At 45.8% G+C, this 19750-nt stretch overlaps 1 protein-coding gene and 1 long non-coding RNA gene across 15 annotated transcripts in view; one reads left to right on the top strand and one right to left on the bottom strand.

Moving 5' to 3' along the window:
- The window catches only part of DST (dystonin), a 2190048-nt gene that overhangs the window by 236269 nt on the left and 1934029 nt on the right, over positions 1–19750 (top strand). The gene's annotated exons all lie outside the window — the stretch shown is intronic.
- Positions 8107–9832, bottom strand: LOC138452605 (uncharacterized). Its single transcript, XR_011260256.1, has 4 exons — positions 9795–9832; positions 9149–9289; positions 8884–8977; positions 8107–8617 (listed from the first exon to the last, which is right to left on the bottom strand). It is a non-coding gene; the product is annotated as an uncharacterized lncRNA (long non-coding RNA).

The following is a 19750-nucleotide window of genomic DNA, read 5'->3' as shown; positions in this document are numbered from 1 at the left end:
TAAAGGAGGACGATGAATGGAAGACGGCCTTTCGTACCAAGTATGGACTGTTCGAGTATCAAGTGATGCCCTTCGGGTTGTGTAACGCACCGGCCGCATTCCAGTTCTTTATGAATGACGTGCTCTGTGAACTCATTGATGTGTGTGTAGTTGTATACATTGACGACATTCTGGTTTATTCGTCCTCTGAGGCAGAACACCGAAAACATGTAACCGCAGTGCTGGAGAGGCTCCGCAAACACAAACTTTTTGCAAAATTAGAGAAGTGCGTCTTTCATGTTACTGAGGTCGAATTTCTGGGATTTATTTTGTCACCTAACGGAGTTCACATAGACTCAAGGAAAGTAGATGCAATAATCAAGTGGCCCTCACCATCATCTGTAAAAGTGGTTCAAAGTATGTTGGGCTTCGCCAACTTCTATCGCAGGTTTATTCCAGTCTCTTCTCGGGTAGTCCAACCCATTACAGCTCTCCTCAGAAAAAACAAACGTTTTGAATGGTCTACCGAGGCAGAACAAGCCTTTCAGGAGCTAAAGACTAAATTTACCTCCGCCCCGATTTTAAAACATCCCCGCCCGGAACTACCTTACATTGTCGAGACCGATGCCTCCAGCCTTGCTATGGGAGCAGTGCTTTCACAAAGAGATCCAGAAACCAACCAGTTGCACCCGTGGCGTTTTGGTCTCGCAAATTATCAGCCCCAGAAATCAATTACACCATTACCGATAAGGAACTGTTGGCTATTAAGTCCGCCTTTAAGGCCTGGCGGCATTATCTCTTAGGAGCCCGACACACAGTCACAGTCATTACTGACCATCGTAATCTACAGTATCTTAAATCAGCCAAAGCTCAATCCTCCAGACAACTTCGCTGGGCATTATTTTTTGCCGAATTTGATTTTATAATCACCTACCGACCAGGCAATAAGAATGGTAAAGCGGATGCCCTCTCTCGAATCGGAGTAGAGGAACACATGGTTAACCCCGAGCTCGTACCTATTATTCCTGAACAAAGAATCCTGGGTTTGATCAGCATGCAATCCATTGAAGAAATTGAAACCCGGGTTAAACAACTTGTAACTCCAACGGACATACAAAAATGGCAACTTCAGGGGGAAGACTTCACAGTAAAGAACGACTTATTATACTTCAAGGAACGACTTTATCTACCCTGTACCAGCTTACAAACTCAAGTCATCTCTTGTTATCACGACTCCTTAATGGAAGGACACCCGGGTATGGCCAAGACCTCGGAAAAGGTCAAGCGTCACTTTTGGTGGCCATCTTGGAGAAAAGACATCAGAAACTTTGTCATGTCCTGTGGAGTGTGCGCCCAGAACAAGAGTCCTAAGGAAAAACCAGCAGGCCTCTTACAACCACTTGAAATTCCACTTCATCCCTGGCATACCCTTTCCATGGACTTTATCACCGACTTACCTCCCTGTTCCGGATACAATACAATCCTGGTAATCGTAGACTTATTTTCAAAAATGGCACATTTCATCCCACTAAAGGGGTTACCGTCAGCAGCAATCCTGGCTCGAGAATTTCTTGAAAACATCGTTCGGTTGCACGGCTTTCCTTCAGTTTTAATCTCAGACAGAGGAAGTCAATTCATCTCCCACTTCTGGCGGAGTTGCTGTCGGTTAGCTCAAATTGATGTGAGGCTTTCCACCAGTCACCACCCACAAACCGATGGTCAGACCGAAAGGACCAATCAGACTTTGGAACAGTACCTACGCTGCATGCTGCAACAGACAGGAGGAACTTGGAAGGACATCCTTTGGATAGCCGAGTACGCTTACAATAACTCAGTCCACTCTGGAACCGGAAAGACCCCGTTTTTTCTTTTGTATGGTAATCATCCTCGAACCTCTAACCTGGATCCACCTCAGGATCTTGGAACACCAGCAGTTGACCACCTACATTCAACCATCACCCAAGCCTTCAAGGAAGCTACTACCCACCTTCAAAGGGCCAAGGAACAATACAAGAAAGGAGCAGATCAACATCGAAAGGAAGCCCCTCAATACCAAATAGGAGATCAAGTCTGGTTATCCACCAAATATTTACCCCTAAAGGGACCACGCACCTTTAACCCAAGATACCTGGGACCCTACTCTGTTACTGCCATAATAAATCCAGTAGCGGTCAAGTTGGATTTACCCCCTCGCATGAAAATGCACCCAGTCTTCCATGTTTCACTACTAAAACCTGTTCAACCAGAAACCCGATTGACTAAATCTCCTGAACCTATCCTAGTTGACGGAGAACTTGAGTTTGAAATCAAAAATATCCTGGATTCCAAGATCTCCAAATCAAAACTACACTACCTGATTGACTGGAAAGGCTACGGCCCCCAAGAAAGATCTTGGGAACCTGCAGAACATGTACACGCTCCCCGACTAATCAAGAAATTTCATCGGACATTTCCTAACAAACCAAGACCTCCGGAGAAGTCAACCTTGGGAGGGGCCTTGAGGGGGGGTGCTGTCATGATCCCTGCTTCCAAGGGGTCAGGACTTGCCCCACGACCTTGGAAGCAGGCCCATGACTCTGATCCCAGGAACCTGCCAGTCCCTATAGGGACCCTCTGGACCTTGTCCTGGCGCCAGTGGCGCCAGGCTCATGATGGTGACTGGTCCCGGCACAGGAAGCGCCGGGCTCATATTGGATAAGAGTGCTTGGTGGACCTACCTGTAGCAGACCATGCTGCTTACTTACCAGCTAACTGGTCTCCTGATCCTTCTCTGCCTGGAACTACTTTTTCTGTCTGGGTGGAGCAGGAGCCACTCCCTGGAAGCAGAACACAGGAACTCTTTTAGAAATCTGGAACTCTTTTCTTACCTGGGTGGGGCCGTGGAAGGAGCCGCCTAAGCACTACAGAAGGCTATTTAAACCACACCCGATTGGTTTCACGTGCTTCGCGTTATTCTGCATCTGCAGCAGGACGCTCACCGTGTCAGCTCCAGGAAACCTCCAGCTCCAGATCCTGTGAACATGAAATAACCTGCTGGAATCCAATCTTCAGTCTTCTTCAGTCTTCTGCAGCTCCTGCAAAACAAAGGCACAGGTTAGGCTAAAGTAAAGGCAGTGAATCTACTTACCTAATCCAACGGCAGCATCTAGGGCGCCTTTTTCTGCCTTTCTCTTCCGGCATCTGACATCTGCAAAGAGAGAGAACTTCGGTCAGTAATATTCAACTACAAGTTCTGCTTACCTGTGTTACGCCCGTTCCAACTCAGCTTGCGCTGCATTCCGGCACCTGCAAGGCAAGATACATCGGTTAGTAACGCTTAGTTACAAGACTGCTTACCTGTGTTATGCTCGCTTTCAATCTGTTCGCGCTGCACCTCAGCACCTGCAAAGACAAAAGAGACATTACAGAGCATTCTCCAGCGCTAGTGCAGTCTTTCTACTTACGTGCCATTAGAAGGATAATCTTCATCGTCACAGCATCTGAAAAGGGAAAGACATAGACTTTACAGACTTAAGACTTTTGAAAGAGAAGAGAACAAGGCAAAAGGAACTTTAATACTTACAAGGCACGCTCGTGCATTAACGGCGTCTTCGCTCTCAGCAAATCCTCTGCTATCAAGAGGCAGAGCTTGCATCCAGTGAAGCAACTGGATCCAGCGCCCCTGCATAAGACGCAGGATGGAGAGCCCGGCATTTACCTATATAAGGTAAGCGCAATATCAACCCAGTTCCACGGGGAAAGAAAGGGCGAGAGGGGCTAGGAACTTTCCGAACCTTCCAAACACTAATACCTTGGTTTACCCTTGCAGACACCTCACTCTTCAGCTTAAACTGTCGGTGGGAAGGGGGCCCAGTCCGGGAGCAAAACGAACCCTGCGCCTAACACTGAAGACAGTATCCTCGCCAGATCAAGACCTGCGCCTCCGGGGGAACCAGGTGAGCGTTACAGAACATAACTGTCAAAATTATATCAATAATATCATGATTCCGGTGATTTTTCTGTGCACATTTCAAGAGGTGTTAGGACTCCATACGATGTTCTGAGGCCGAACCCTGCTATTTATTAATATTGCAGACACTGTGCTTACACTAGAGTATACACTAGAGAATTGAAAACTTATTGTAGTGTGCTCAGGGAGGGGGTGTACCTCTGTGTAAATTTTGAGGAAAAACCAATGTTGCAAAAGCTACTAAAAGGCGGGGACAGACAGAAATTCCCCCATGTGCTTTGGAACCAAAACCACACCCATCTGGGCCAGAGCATAATTTTAAAAAGATGGATAGTTCATAGTACATAACTGTCAAAATTATATCAATAATATCATGATTCTGGTGATTTTTGCTGTGCACATTTCAAGAGGTGTTAGGACTCCGTACGATGTTTTGAGGCCGAACCCCGCTATTTATTAATATTGCAGACACTGTGCTTACACTAGAGAATTGAAAACTCATTGTAATGTGCTCAGGGAGGGGGTGTACCTCTGTGTAAATTTTGAGGAAAAACCAACGTTGCAAAAGCTACTAAAAAGCGCAAAATGTTGTCATTTCTGAACCCAAGCTCGCAGGAACATGTGGCTTGATCAGAGACCTGCCTTAATTCATCCATCATGTGTACATGTATTTTCAACAACTTGTGTATCTGGGAAATATGTGTTTTGGGTAAAATTGATTTTCTCAGTAAAAGCAAAGGGGCGTTTCTTCAATAGATTGTAAAATGTAGCAACACTCTGACTCACAACTCTGTTCTCCAGTGAGAGCACAGAGCATTTTCCAGCCTATCAGGATCCTCAGAGGGTTGGGCATAGAAAGTTAGCCTTCCCACCCACTTTCTAAAGACATAAAAGGAGTCATTGAGACCCAGGTCGGGACATTTACTTTCCACTTCAAACTGATTTCTTGCGAAGTATTTTGCCGGACCAGAAAATATCCAGAAGCCTCCAGAACCAGAACTTAGAATCCAGACTTCAGAACTTGCAGCAGAGAGGCCTAGTCCAAAAGCTGAATCCTTCTCAGCAGGCCTCAGAATCCAGCAACCTAACCAAACTATTCAACAGCCGGACGAGCTGTTTGATTCTGGCCAGTACACTGTGCCAGAAACACCCAGAAAGCAGAGCTGTATCCAGAACCGAGACCAGACCAGACCAGAATGCTGTGCAGTGCCGAGACCGGAACCAGAGATCCAGAACCAAGACCAGACCAGACCAGATCGCTGTGAGCAGAACCAGTGCCAGAGACCGTCCCAGAACCGCAGCCAACCTGACCAGATCTTGACGGCCCATTTCAAATTTATAGTGTGAGTACCCAGCCAGAACTGTGCATAGTCATCTATGAGTTTAAAATAAGCTTATCCCATCCAATTCAACCTGCCTAGAACTGCATTAGAAATCTCGTGTTCATTCTGTGACTTTAAAGCTGTGAAAGTGTCATTTGCCCTTCTGAATCATTAATTTCTGAAAATCTACCTCCACCAAATTGTCCGTATCTTGGGAACCGCATGTGCTAGGAACAAGATTTCATCTGAAAGCTAATAATCTAAGCTTTCCAACAAGCTCAAAACCGACATTCTACTCATTATAGTTTTTCCGTAATCGCGCTCGACGCACTCAGAAAAAGTGCCACGAATTGAAAACTAGCTCAAACTTCTTCACCTGTCAAAAATAGCTGTCTTTTGCGTTGAACGAGATTTAACTTTCATTTTAAAGCTAAGAATCTAAGCTTTCCCACAAGCTCAAAACCGACTTTGTACTCATTATAGTTTTTCCGTAATCGCGCTCGACGCACTCGGAAAAAGTGCCGCGAATTGAAAACTAGCTCAAACTTCTTCACCTGTCAAAAATAGCTGTCTTTTGCTTTGCATTGCTGAAATCTGTTTTCAACCTAATAATCCCTCATGAATCACTGATAGTGTTGACCTGAACCAATCTTAAGTAGCTATCACCTACCCTGAATCTCCTATAGGGAATTAAAATCATTTTTAGCATATTTTCACTTCTTTGTAAACCACATTTAAAGTATTTTTGCCTGTGTTTTAAAATCATCCCTGTTGCTCTAAACTTGCTAGGGAACTGAATTGGTAGTACATTGTGAATGTATTCCTGAAAACTGTGTGCTCACCTTCCATCTCTTTATATTGCATAGGGGGGGAGTGAATTGCCACCAGGGGAAAAGTGATTATATCATCTCTTATTGAAACCATATCAGTTTATTTCTGTGCTGCATTCTTTCCATCATTGTTTTTCCTTGAAACCATAAAAGCATTCTCAGCTACCTTATCCTTTCTATACCAACTCCTAAGTGATTACAAAAGTGTGCTAGTGTAATATTATCCATTATTGATCACTGTCATATTCATAAGTGTGCGATCAAATATTAATTTATTTATAAAAGTGTTATATATATATTGTTTACATTTTAAAATAAATATTTTAATTTGCAAAACAAACCTACTTCTTGGCTCAGTGAGGTCAGGGGGATTCAAAGAGAGGGGCGTTATACAAGGGTTTATCATCCAGATTCATGAACTTGTCATAAAATATATAATTAAGGGCTTCCCTTGGGCATCCCAGACTAGGCACTGACTTAGTTGGAGTGCTGAATTGAAGTCCCTTAACAGAGTGGGGGCTCGAGCCGGGACGTCTGGATTAGGTTTACCATTTGTGCAGCTTAATACAGTGTGCTAACTGACAGGATACATAAATCCTGTTGGATCACCATGCCGTGTTACACTGTAAAATCACCCCTCAAAAGAAGGACGCTCTAAGGAGACGGTCTGTTTTGCAAAATAAAATACAAACTTCTGTAAGTCAGGAAGGAAATCAATTTCCAGAATGACGACCTTGGTAGATATCAAAAAAGCCAGAGAGCACCTCTTACATAAACTGTTTGTGAGAGGTGAATGGTCTGAACAGGACCAGAATGTGTGGCTGCAGGCGATCACACAACAGGTCAATGCGACTGGGTTGGACAGCTGAAACGATCAGGGTCCCTTACATGTGGCCCTGAGCGCACTATACATGGCCCCTAAAGCCAAAGATGAGCACAACAAGATTGTTAGGATAGCGGCATATTTATATTTATATATGGGAGCAATACAGGACAAATGTGCTGAAGGCCAATATCTGGCAAATAGGCAACAGATGGCATTAGAGAAAGCCCAATCTGACCTGGTCTCTTCTGAGCAGAGGCTGCACAGGAGCCAGGAGTCAGAAAATGAGAGTAGACAGTATCTCATTAAAATCCAAGAGGATATGGGTATCCTGCAACAGGAAAAGTCTGACCAGGATACCAGATTTCTGGCCTTGCAGAAGGAGTACCAAGAAGGTTTGGACTCCCTACTGCAGAGCCACAAAAAGCTGGAGCAACAACTGGACTTCAATAGGGTATGTGCAGAGCAGGTAGTCACCCTGCAAAGCCACCTAGATAGGGAGAAGGCAGAGAGCAACAAACTGATTCTGAAAGACATGGATACCCAGACAGAATTTGAGGAAGAGCGCCAGAAAGCTGGTGCCCTTAAAAGGCAGAGGGACGACCTGGCGGTACAGATGCAGGCTCTTAGTCAGGAAAGGGACACCTTAGGCCAGGAAGTCTGCCAATTAAAAGGGAAATTGAAGAAAATCACTTGGCCCTCCAGGGACTGGGTGACCTCCAAAAAGAGCATCAACACTTGTTGGAGCACACCAGGAGGGTGGAAGATGCTCTGGCAAGAAAGGAGCAGGCCAGCAGGGATGGGACTCAGAAGGTAACCCTCCTGCAGCAAAGACTGGCCCAGTACTCCAGGACCAACCAGGAGGCACAGAGAGAAAATGAGGCTCTGTCAGCACAATGATAGGCTCCAGCAACAGGTAGTCATGCAGGAGAGACTGATAGAGTCTAGTAAGGCCTTGGTTGAGGAACTGAAAGCACAGGCTCTTGCATTACAACAGGGAGCAGGGGCTGATAGAGATGAGGTTCGCTGGGAAAGGTAGTGAACAGAGAGTGTGTCAGCGGAAACAAAATTCAAGTTAAAGTGGTGACCGGCAATGGGTTGGGGAGAGAGGGGGCCCCCGAAATTCGGAATCACAGATCAGACCATATAAACCAAACAATAATTGAAAAACATGAATATTTTATTTAAATTCCATTTGTTAAAACATACATATTAAATTTTAAATTTTGTTACGAGCTCATCTCTAAATAGCAGCAGATTGTTGTAGAATAAAGTGCATAGTGAAACAAAGTGCCAATGTAAAACCAGACTGAAAATTCAGTCAGTATTAACTTCATGTTGCCAAGCTGTCTGAACCTCAAGTCGGCTGAAGGGGGTCACCCGGCTGGTGGTCAGAGGCTATGGCCGCATTTAACAATATAGAGAAAACCCCAAAAATATGTGGACAAGGCAATGGTAGTTCCTAATTAGAAAAAGGGGTGCCATACGTCGACTACTGTACTGTCATGACCTACTATATACACTAGGTCTGACATATACACAGGAAGTAGTTTCGATGGTGCGGAGCATCTAGGCTGTTTCACGGTTGATGCCCATCTTCTTCAGGACGGCGCACTCCCGTTGGAATATTTGCCACTTGAAGGTTTTAATGTAGCAATAAGGCAATAATACACACAGGAATACAGAATTATGCAAAATGAATCCATAATTTTACCTAAAAGAACCAAATAAAAAAGAGGGAAAAACAAATAAAAGAACAGTAAATACATAAACAAAACAACACCGAGGATACATTGTGTATCGACCTGCAAAACTAAATCAAATCAAGAAAACAGAGGGCATAATGATTAAAACATACTGATCTGTGATTGACGAACAGGATTACCCCCTCCCCGCCCCCATAGAACACTGTCCGGAAAAACACCTCCTTACTAAATAATGAGAGATAACATGGTTAAATAATTAAATTATCAAATTTACCAATATCTCAATTTTGAAACTGGCCACTTGTTCCCGAATGTACATCCTGGGAAATGTGTATGGACCTGTAGGGCAAGTTCTCAGTCAAGTAGAACTGCAGAAAAACAAAAAGGAGAGACAGGAACATATTATAATACAGGAGGGATCATCAGTAGCTGATATCCACTCCAAAAAACCAACAACCAAGGGTGCACGCCATACGGCAGTCCTTCCTAATGTGACAATAGAAAAAAGGGTAAACGCAAAGCCAAACATTAGAGCTCACCTAAATTGGGAACGGATCACAAGCATAGGAGTTCAATCGCACAATTATGTCACGGTCGACCAGTCACAATAAGGCATCTGAAAAGATCTGTCCTACTGGAGTCTAGTGTTGTTCACCGCGTTATGATTCGTGCGCAGATAGCTGTGGTAACATAAATAATTAGATAAATAAATAAAGAGGCTGTGTGAGCAGTCAAAATAGAGGGTTACGAGACAAATAGTCCTCCAACATGGAATACATCGCTCGCCCCATGATGTTAAACAGATTGCTTCAATGCTAAGGAAACTAATAAAAGCAGTGCTAACATTAGTAATAAAGACAGTGTAGCCGCTACAGTAGCAGATGCTAAAGAGTTGCGACCAATATAATGCATATTTGGCAGCTAGAGTGAACATGCAGGAAATTAGCATCATTCTCAGCATATAGCCGAGATCGGTGTGTACCCTGCTGATTAATGGCAGACATAGCTGCCAGCAGAACGTCAGTGCTACTAGCTGCTGCAGCCGCACTGGAAGCCTAATATATTAATTGGGCGTCTAAATTAGCACTCCAAAAAGGCCCCCCAATTGAGTCCTGGTTCGCAGCAAATGACTGCTCAAGGGCAATTTCTAAATGTTCAAATAGCTGGCCCAGCATCCCAACTCACCGTCAGTCTGTGCGCGAACCATCCCGCCTTCATTGAATCCTCAATAGCTCTCCCACAGAACATGGATGGAACGGCTTTAAATAGCCAAATGAAGGGAGGGGAGGGGGAGGAGGGGTCACAAGGCACACCAGTGCCAGGCTCAAACAGTTTCCAGCTGGCTTTAATGAGCAAGCCGTGTCTGGTGTTGCAGAGTCTTAAATCACAGCCCAAGTTGCAAAATGAACAAAATGGGCCGAGGCAACTGCGCTGCTCGCTCGAAGCTCACAAACTAGGTTGCAAAAGTTAAATAAAATAAATGAATGCAATGGAATAAAATGTGAACCCAATAGGCAATGCGACAGTAATCTCAAATAATGAAAACGCCAAATAATAAAAGAAGGCATTAGAATTCTAAAAATAAAAAGAAAAAACTGAAAAGCACCCACAGGCTGAAAGAGAAAGCTATGAAATGTGTACGAAAACGTAACACAATACATTTATAATGCAAACAAAATTAAAAGCTTAATGCTTTAGGCTGAAACGACAAATCTTCTAAATAAATAAACGCAGGTAATCTGGACTACCAAAACAGTTCTTCTAGGTTTGTACAAATATATGGGTGGTGGCAGTCCACTTTTCCTGTGAATTCAAGAAGGGACTATGAAATGTATATGAAAACATAACACAGTAGGTTTATAATGCAACCAAAATTAGAAGCTCAGTGCTATAGGCAGGAACAGCAATTCTTCTGAACGAAAGTCAAATAATCTAGGCTGCCAAAGTGAGTCTTCTAAGTTTGTACAGATATGTGGGTGATGGCAGCCCACTCTTCCTGTGAATTCAGGCCCACTATATGACTTTGGGTGTTATAAATCCACCAGTTTTCTCGAGTGGATAGTCTATTAGCAGAGGTATTAGAGTCAAAACCTCTTATTTGTTCTAGCGCCCACCAACGTAGATCATTGCAATCATGGTGGTTTTCTACGAAATGGAGTGCAAGGGGAGATGTGAGGTTGCCCGTACGAATCTTGGACTTGTGTTCAGAAATTCTGAGTTTCACAGGTCTCGATGTCTTGCCTATGTAGGTCTTGTCGCAGGGGCATGTAATCGCATATATGACGTTCTTCGAATTACATGTTGTATGGTCCCTGAGGTTCCATACCCTGTTGTTGATGTTCACAGTTGTGGTGGCTGTGGTTGACCCGCAATGGCAACAATAGCCACATGGAAAGTGGCCATGGACTTTGTTCATCCCCCACATCTCAGTAATAGTTTTAGGACCTGACAGAGGCAAGGACCTATCGGCCTTAGAAAGCCAACTCTTAAGGTTTTTACCTTTTCTGAACGCAAACATGGGAAGGGCCAGATCGGAATGGTTCAACTGTAAAAGATGCCAATGCTTGTTAATTGCTTTCTTAATGGCCGAATGGTGAGTGTTATAGGTCATTGCACAAACCATTCTCGACTAGTTAGATTTCTCGCGAGGGTTCTTGGTCAAAAGAATCTCTCGATGCTGATGTCGTGCCCTCTTACGAGATTGACGCAATACATGATGTGGATAACCGCGTTTCATGAGTCGATCTTCAATGATGTCGGCCTGTTTGGCAAAATCTTTTTTGTCAGTACAATTGCGCTTAGCCCGTAAAAATTGGCCATAGGGAATGCTGACTCTAAGGGATTGGGGGTGGAAACTTTCAAAGTGAAGGATGGTATTTCTATCCGTGGGTTTGCGGTATAGGTCCACTGCAATGGCCCCATCTTTAGCCTTCAATAAAAGGTCCAGGAAGGGTATTGACATATTGTCAGAAGTCATGGTGAAGCGAAGATGGTCATTCAGCGAATTCATCCATGTGAGAAAGGTTTCATGGTTACCCGAAGTTCTGTCCCAAATTATTATAATATCGTCTATGTATCTACGATAGAAGATAATAGATTGAAGGTAAGGATTAGATTTGTCAAAGATGGAGACCTTCTCAAAAGCCCACATAAAAAGTGTAGCATAGTTTGGAGCAAATGAGGCTCCCATGGCAGTACCTTTGACTTGTAAAAAGAAGTCCTCCTTGAACCGAAAATAGTTCTTTGTAAGTGCAATTTCAAGAAGGTCAATGAGGAATTCGCTAGGCACTTGCTGAGGGTCGCTTCTCATGTCCAAAAAGAATTTTATTATGGGGAGCGATTCCAACTGTGGAATATTAGAATATAAAGACTCCACATCTAGAGTGATGAATAAATTGATAGCAGTATCGAAAGGTAAGCCCTCCAAATGAACAATGGCATCCGTTGTGTCTGCCAGGTAGGTCGGAGTTTCAGCAGCCAGAGGTTTGAGAAAGAAATCGAGATACTTGCCCAAAGGCTCTAAGATAGAGCCACATAGAGAAACTATAGGTCTTCCTGGTGGATTCAATCTATCCTTATGGATTTTCGGAAGGATATAAAAGAGCGGAGCTCTAGTGCCTTTAATGGTAAGATATTGAAATTCTTTGGGGCTCAAGATGTTGATATCACGTGCCCGTGTAGCCAGGGCAAGGATCCCGTCCCGTATACTATCTGTCGGGTCTCCTCTGAGTTTCAAATAAAAGGAGGTGTTGTTAAGTTGTCTCATCACCTCGGAGTCATAGTACGTAGAATCACAAACCACAACCCCTCCCCCTTTATCGCTGGGAAAGGTAGACACCTGAGCATAACCTCAGGAGCCCTAGTACCAGAGGCCTTCATCCCTCCGAGGCCCTGGACTCTGCCACCCCCATGTCCTCTGGTGCACATGAGCCCAGGGCCACGGGGATGGCAGATTACTATCCAGCCAAAAGTATGGGGCTCATAGGACAGTAACTCCCAGGAATGGATGGGCGGGCATCCGGGTATGGGCACCCAAGCACAGTACAATTTAGTGGGGAACCCCAGGAGAGTAGGCCCACTAAGGGCATCCTGAAAACCTCCGCCCAGTTAGGTCAGTGGGGGGGGTACCCATCAAATCCTGGCAGCAAGGAGGAATCTGAAGACTCCTCTGAGCGTCACAGGACACAGGAGGCCAGGTCCCCACATTCTGCCAGCCATTCCCAGGCTCGCAGGATCCGGGAAAACCTGGAAGATCAGACGGGCACCTCTGGGAGCAGTGCTTCTGAGTCAGAGGATGAATGGACCAGGGTTACCCGAACCAAAAAGGCCAATAAGGCAAAAAGGGCCTTGCTTAAGGACCCCTTAAAACAGATTAAGGCAATAAGGAGTGTCATCACCCCTTATCACAAGAACGCCAAGTATTCTGTTTGGGAACACTTGGAGCTTTATGAGCAAATGATGGAGACTTTCCATTTGAAGGACAGCAGTAGCTGCATTCAGTATGTCAAATGGACATTCTCCCTAGAATACTCCAGTTTCTTTGCGGGGCTGGAGGACCAAAACCATTCAAGATGGTCCACATATAGGGTGGCCATCTTGAAACATTTTTCTGTTCATCGGAATCCCCAAGAGGCTCGCAAGGCAACCTACAATTTGCAATGTGGGGAGGATCAGGCCCCACAAGAATTTGTGCAGGAATTGAAGCGTGCCTTTGCGCAGACTACCAAAAGGGTGCGCACGGACAGTAAAGAGTTTGTAAATATGTTTTTCCATGCCTTACCCAAATACATAATGACCCAGCTAGTGAGAGATTTTCACGAGAAAAGGTCACTCACTAGACTGGGTCATTGAACAGGCTACCCGATCTATGAGGTGCAGAAGCCCATAGAAAATAAAAATAACGCCCAGAAAAGCCCCAAATCGACTAGCACCCCTGCTGCTGCCAAGGTGGCAGAGGTAAAGGTTGCCCCCATTTTAGATTTGGAGATGGGGGGCCTAAAAACCTGCCTGCACCGAATAATTCTCAGCCCAGAAGGCCCTCGGGCCAGTCACAGACAGGGAGTCAAAGAGGTAGTCCCACAAATGGGGTCCCTCGCTCCCCTGACTATGTAAGTCCCCGCCACAAGGGAAACCGACCCATCCTGGGGTATGTGTGGACTCCTCCAGCCCAAGGCGGGGATCCAACCAGGCACCCAACCCAGGGAACTTCCCTCCTAACTTCCCACAGGAGGGCAGAAATTCACCAAACCCTGGGCAGAACTTTTTCCCCAGGTATCCACCCAACTTCCAGCCCCAAAATCATCCATCCTTCTTTCCCCAATTCCCTGAGCCCAGACAAGCTAATCCGGGAGAGGGGAGGCCAAGGGTGGAGGGGTACCCCAATCTTCCCAACCAGGGGTACTACCAGAGAAGCGATAGCTACCCTTCCCGGGATCAGCCCAAGGGAGAAAATAGAGCCCCGTATCAGCCTGAGCGGGTTTCACAGTTAGAGCGCCAGGTCCAAAATATGGCACGGGATCTGGGACACATGCTGAGGGCTCAACAGAACCCTCAGATGAGCATGCCGGTGCAGAATGCCCCAAACTCTGGGCCTGGTGCTCCAGAACAATGATGGGGGCAGCACCCCGATAACCCACCGGTTCCCAGGGAGGAGGCACAAGGGGAAGGGGGGTGTAAAGCCTTGGAGGAAGCTTCCTTCCCCACTTGTAAACAGCCCCTGGAAACCCAGGAACCAGAAACAAAATCTCTTACCCCTGAAAGTCTGCCACCCAAGGAGCAGAGAGGAGGTAGGAGAAACAAAGGACCCAAACAGACCCAGTTTGTGGAGGAGGTACAGATCTTCCAATTTGAGGGAGAGGGATCCTCAGAGGATCCTGGGAAAAGGATCTTCTCCTTCAGAGATGGGGGAACTCCTCCCAAAGAAATATGGGTCCCAAGGGATCCAAATCCAGAGTGGGTAGATGTGGGGACTGAGCTAGCGCTGCCCATGATCTCATCCCAGAACCAACCTCATCAAAATCCCCTGGTTCAAACCCATCCTGGTGACTGCCTCCAAAAAGAGTGGGGCGCCCCACATCCGGAACCAGGGGAACCCACAGTGGCTCTGATTTCCAGTTGCCAACTTTTTCTTGCAGATTCCCATGACTCTCCACAGAATTCTGCCCAAATCTCTTCTCTCTCAATGTCCAAAACAAAAATATTAGCCCACCAGTTGTCCAAAAATGTGCATTATCTGTGCCCCCTTGAGGAGAAGGAGGGAAGATACTATGCCCCGGTACAAGTGCAGGGGCAGGGTACCCATTTTGGTACTGGTGGACACTGGATCCCAAGTTACCCTTTTGTCCAAAAGGGCCTTTGATGAACTAAATGCAGTAAGGGGGAGAATTACTGTATTCCTCTCACCTCTCTTCCTGGACAACTTCAGAACTTTGACGGGAAGGAAATTCCCGACGAGGGGACTGCAGATTTGGACATTAAAATTGTGCGACACAAGGTGAAACACCCGGTCATAGTAGTGAATCCAGAGGGCACTCCTTCTTTACTAGGGAATGACCTCCTGAGAAGGTTGTCACCCCTAATAGATTGCGTAAACAAGGTCCTCTGGACCCAGATTAGCCGACCAATAAAATTAAAACAGAGTGTCAACCATGTTAGTTTAAACGGCACATGCCACATGGTTGAACAAAAATCTGACCAAGTATAATTTCACTTCCAGAACAACCAAATTCCAGACTTGACAGTAATAGCAGTAGGACAACAGACTGGTGATGGGGGGTCCTCTCTATTTCTGAAAATCAACCTTCTTTCCAGTTTAAGGTGGTATTCCACACTGGAAGGAAACACTCTGAAATTCTTTACTAATCCACAATCAGACATTCCCACTCCTATAGTCCAGAAAGATGTGAAATCAGCTCATAGCCTGGCTGATATTCAGCAAATTGGAGAGCAGTTGTTCATCCCTGTTCAGTTAAATGATGGGAAGGACTCCGTTCTCGCCCGAGTGTGTGTGAACAACGGTAAGAGCTTCATCAGCGAAGCCATGTTCCGCCAACTCCCAAAAGATCCAGCCATTCCCACATTCAGCTGGTAGACAAATGGGAAATGGATCTGGAAACACCCAATTCCAAACATCTCCTGTCAAGCAGGTATATGCTAAAAATCTCCATTGGCAACAAGAACATAGTCCATAATTGTTGGGTCGTGCGAGACATCACTGCCGCCTTTTACTTAGGCAATGACATTCTCTATCGCTTTGCCATTAGTTTGGACCTAATAAACTTCAAAGCTTGGTCCCGATTAGCGGCTAATCCCATGGGCTTTAATGATCAAGAAAAAGCATTTAGGTCGGCTCAATTGCTACCTTATGCAGTTGAAATTCAGATTAAAGAGGAAGTCACCATCCCAGAAAGGACCCGACAATTCTCCCTGGAAGTGAAAGTTAAAAGAGGACAAAGATTGAAGAACCCTGATGCTTATATTCATCTAAATGCTTCTCTCCAACAGCAAGGGTTAGGGGTAAACCCAAAACCATTAGTCAACATAGAACATGACACCATTCCAATAGAGGTGGATAACAGCGACTTAAAGAGTATTACTCTAGCCGCAGGCACCATTATTGGAATGGCGGTTGATGACTGACATTTCTCCATTGGTTTAGGAAATGAACTGGTAGGACCAATCCCCAAGGACTGTTTGGACAGTGACAGTAATGACAATACAACACCAGACAGGATCTTTACCCGGCATGGGGGGAACTTCCTGGTGTACACTTCCTGCCCTTATGGTAAGGAAGATGTGACTTGTGACTTCAGAAGGGATGAGGTGATTTTCCAGGTCCATGAGGGCTGCCTTTCCCACCTGAAGCCTCCAGTCCAAATCAGCACTCTGACCAGGGACTTCTCCACTCAGCTGGAGGAGGCCGCTGAGATAGCAAAACCAGAAGTCTTTCCAGGCTTCAGGCAGATGGTGGAAGAGAGAGTCAACCTAGCTGATGCCTGTGTGACTCTGGAACAGAGGCAAAAGTTGAAACGAGTTTTCTTGGATTTCCAAGATCTCTTTGCGTTGGACTCATATGACTGTGGTCACGCCGACATCCACACAACAACAGTTCCCACGGACCCTGGCATGACTCCAGTGTTTGTGAAGCAATATCGCTTGCCTCTCGCATCCATGGAGTCCCTTACTGAAATAATTAAGAACCTTGAGTCCCGGGTAATAATCCATCCAGTACACAGCACCTTCAATAATCCGGTGCTGGGAATATTGAAGCCAAACGGCCAGTGCAGACTCTGCGCCGACCTTAGGGAGCTCAACAAACGGGTCCATACTTCCCGATGGCCTCTTCCCTACATTGACCAAGGGCTGGCCCAGATCCAGGGGTCACAGGTATTCACTGCAATAGACATGACCAATGGATACTGGACCGTGCCTGTCAGTAGGGAGGACCAATGCAAACTGGCTTTTACCTTTAGGGGCCAGCAGTACACATGGACCCGGACTCCCTTCGGATACCTCAACTCCGGCAATGAATTCAACATTTTCATACATAAGGCCATGCCCGACCTGGGTGCGAGGGGTAACCTGGCTTATGTAGATGATGTCCTCATCAAATGTTCATCTGTGGAAGAACACATAGCGGAGATCCGTTATGTTCTGACACAGTTGAGGGCCGCCGGAGCAAAACTTTCCTTTCAGAAAGCACAGTGGAGTAGAACCCGTGTTAATTTCTTGGGGCATGAGGTTACTCCTCAGGGTCTCTGTCCCCAGGAAAAGAAAGTGGAAGCACTTCAGAAACTGAAAGACCCCACAACTCTGCGGGAACTAAGGAGCCTCCTTGGACTGACTAATTACAGCAGAAAGTTCATTGAGGGCTACGCAGAGATCACCAGACCCCTGATTTATCTCTTGAAGGGGGGGTCAAGTGGAAATGGGGTCCAGAACAAGCCGAGGCAGTAAGACAGCTCAAAAGAAGCCTCTCACAAGCACCTTGCCTAGCTTACCCTGTCAGAAACAAGGAGTTTTTCTTGGAGACAGGCTTCTCTTATACATGCTTGACTGCAGTATTATATCAAAAGCATGACTAGGTCAATAAGGTGATCTCCTATGAGAGCAAAACTTTATCTTCTGTGGAGGAAAAATTCAACGACTGTGAGAAGGCACTCCTGGCAACTGTGTGGGCATTGAAGAATTACCGCCAGTTTATCCAGGGGGAACACATCATAGTGGAGACTCCACACCAGCCTCTGCAATACCTCCAAAGTGACAGAATCCGAGCCGGAAATGTGAGTAATTCCCGAATTACTTCCTGGATTCTGTCAATGCAAGGCTTTCCTGTGGAGGTCAGATATGGCCAAAACAAGAAGAGTCCCCTCGCGCAAGGTCTGGCTGACTTGCATGATTGTGCCAGAGAAAACGGTCTCGAGGATGAAAGTCTAAAAATCAAGGACAACATGGAGGCATACCTTAATGCCCCACAAAAAGTCTTTGAAGAAGACAAGTGTGAGGGAATGCCCACTGTCTATGTGGATGGATGCTCTTACCATGTTGACAACAACGGGGAAAAAGAACTTGTGGCCGGCGTAGGGAATGCATGGGTGAATGAGTCCCCAGAACCCTCCGCTGGGTACAAAATTGGTCCCCGAAGTAGTCAGGTGGAAGAGTTGATGGCTGTGCATCAGGCCATCCTCACTGCTGTCCAACATCAACTCCATAAACTGGTCATAATCACAGATTCAGATTATGTACGGAACGGGTTCGTGGAGCACCTGGTTAATTGGAAAACCAGAGGCATGTTATGTGCTAACAACAAACCCTTGAAACATGGGACGTTAATTCAAACCATTGATGACCTGGTCACCTCGAATGGGATGACCGTCTACTGGAAAAAGATCAAGGGTTATTCCAAAGTAGAGGGACCAGACAAAACTGGAAATGACTTAGCTGATCAGATGGCCAAAACCGGGGCCATCCAAGGGGACCTAATAGAGATTGAGTCCCTGTTGGGGGAAATCCAAGTCACTGCTATCACTAGGTCCCAGACAAATGCTCACAATGACCTTTCAATTGCACAATGGAGTAAGGAGACCCCAGATGCTGATTTGATTACGGCTCAGAAGGGGATCCAATAATTGGTCAATTTTACCAACACATTGAGGACCCTGAGAACTTTCCCCTGACGGATACCGATTACATTGGGAAAGAGGACCTTAGAATGTTGATGAAATGTCCAAAAAATGTTCCGAATCCAAGACGGTTTGTTGGTAAAGAAATCCCAAGCTGGCCATGATCAGTGGGTGGTTCCTACCTCATTCCGAAGCCTGATGTTAAGTCACGCCCATGATGCGGCCACAGCCGGTCATAGGGGGTTTCATACAACACTTGAGATCTTAAGAGAGGTTGCATACTGGCCACACATGGGGCAGGACCTCGACCAATACTTGAAGGAGTGTCTTGTGTGTGCACAATTTCAGCCAACATCCCTCACACACCGTGCGCCTCTCCAAAAGAGGGGGATGACACTGCCATGGTCAGATTTCCAAGTCGACTTCATAGGCCCCGTGATCCGCTCCTCTAGGGGAAATAAGTACATGTTGACAGTGACATGCTTATTTACTCAATGGGTGGAATGTCTCCCGGCCCCAAACTGCAAGGCAGAAACAACAGCTGCCCTGATGATCAACCACATCTTTTCGAGTTTTGGTCTACCCCAAAGGATTGAGTCGGACAGAGGTAGCCATTTTACCAGCGAAGTAATGACAAAGATGTGGGAGATACTGGGGGTTAAAAGGAAGCTACATATTGCTTACTGGCCAACCTCTTCTGGTGCAGTAGAGAGATACAACAGGACCATTGTGAGCATCTTAAAAAAGTTTGTGGCAGATTCTGGGCCAAGTTGGGATATCCGATTACCTCTTGTCCTAATGGCCATCAGGTCTACCCCTTCATCTGCAACTAAAATGTCACCGTTTGAGCTGATGACTGGACGCAAGATGGTGCTTCCCCAGCATTTGCTCTACAGGACCCAAGAGAAAGACATTAATCAATGCCTCCACAGCTCATGAGTATGTGGAGAATTTGAGACAACACCTTCAACATGCTTTTGCCTATGCTCAGCGGAATCTAGAAAGATCAGCCGAGAGTAT

This window comes from Ambystoma mexicanum, chromosome 4p (assembly GCF_040938575.1).
Source record: "Ambystoma mexicanum isolate Mex_15411 chromosome 4p, UKY_AmexF1_1, whole genome shotgun sequence".
Lineage (NCBI taxonomy): Eukaryota > Metazoa > Chordata > Amphibia > Caudata > Ambystomatidae > Ambystoma > Ambystoma mexicanum.
This window is presented reverse-complemented; position numbering and strand designations above follow the sequence as displayed.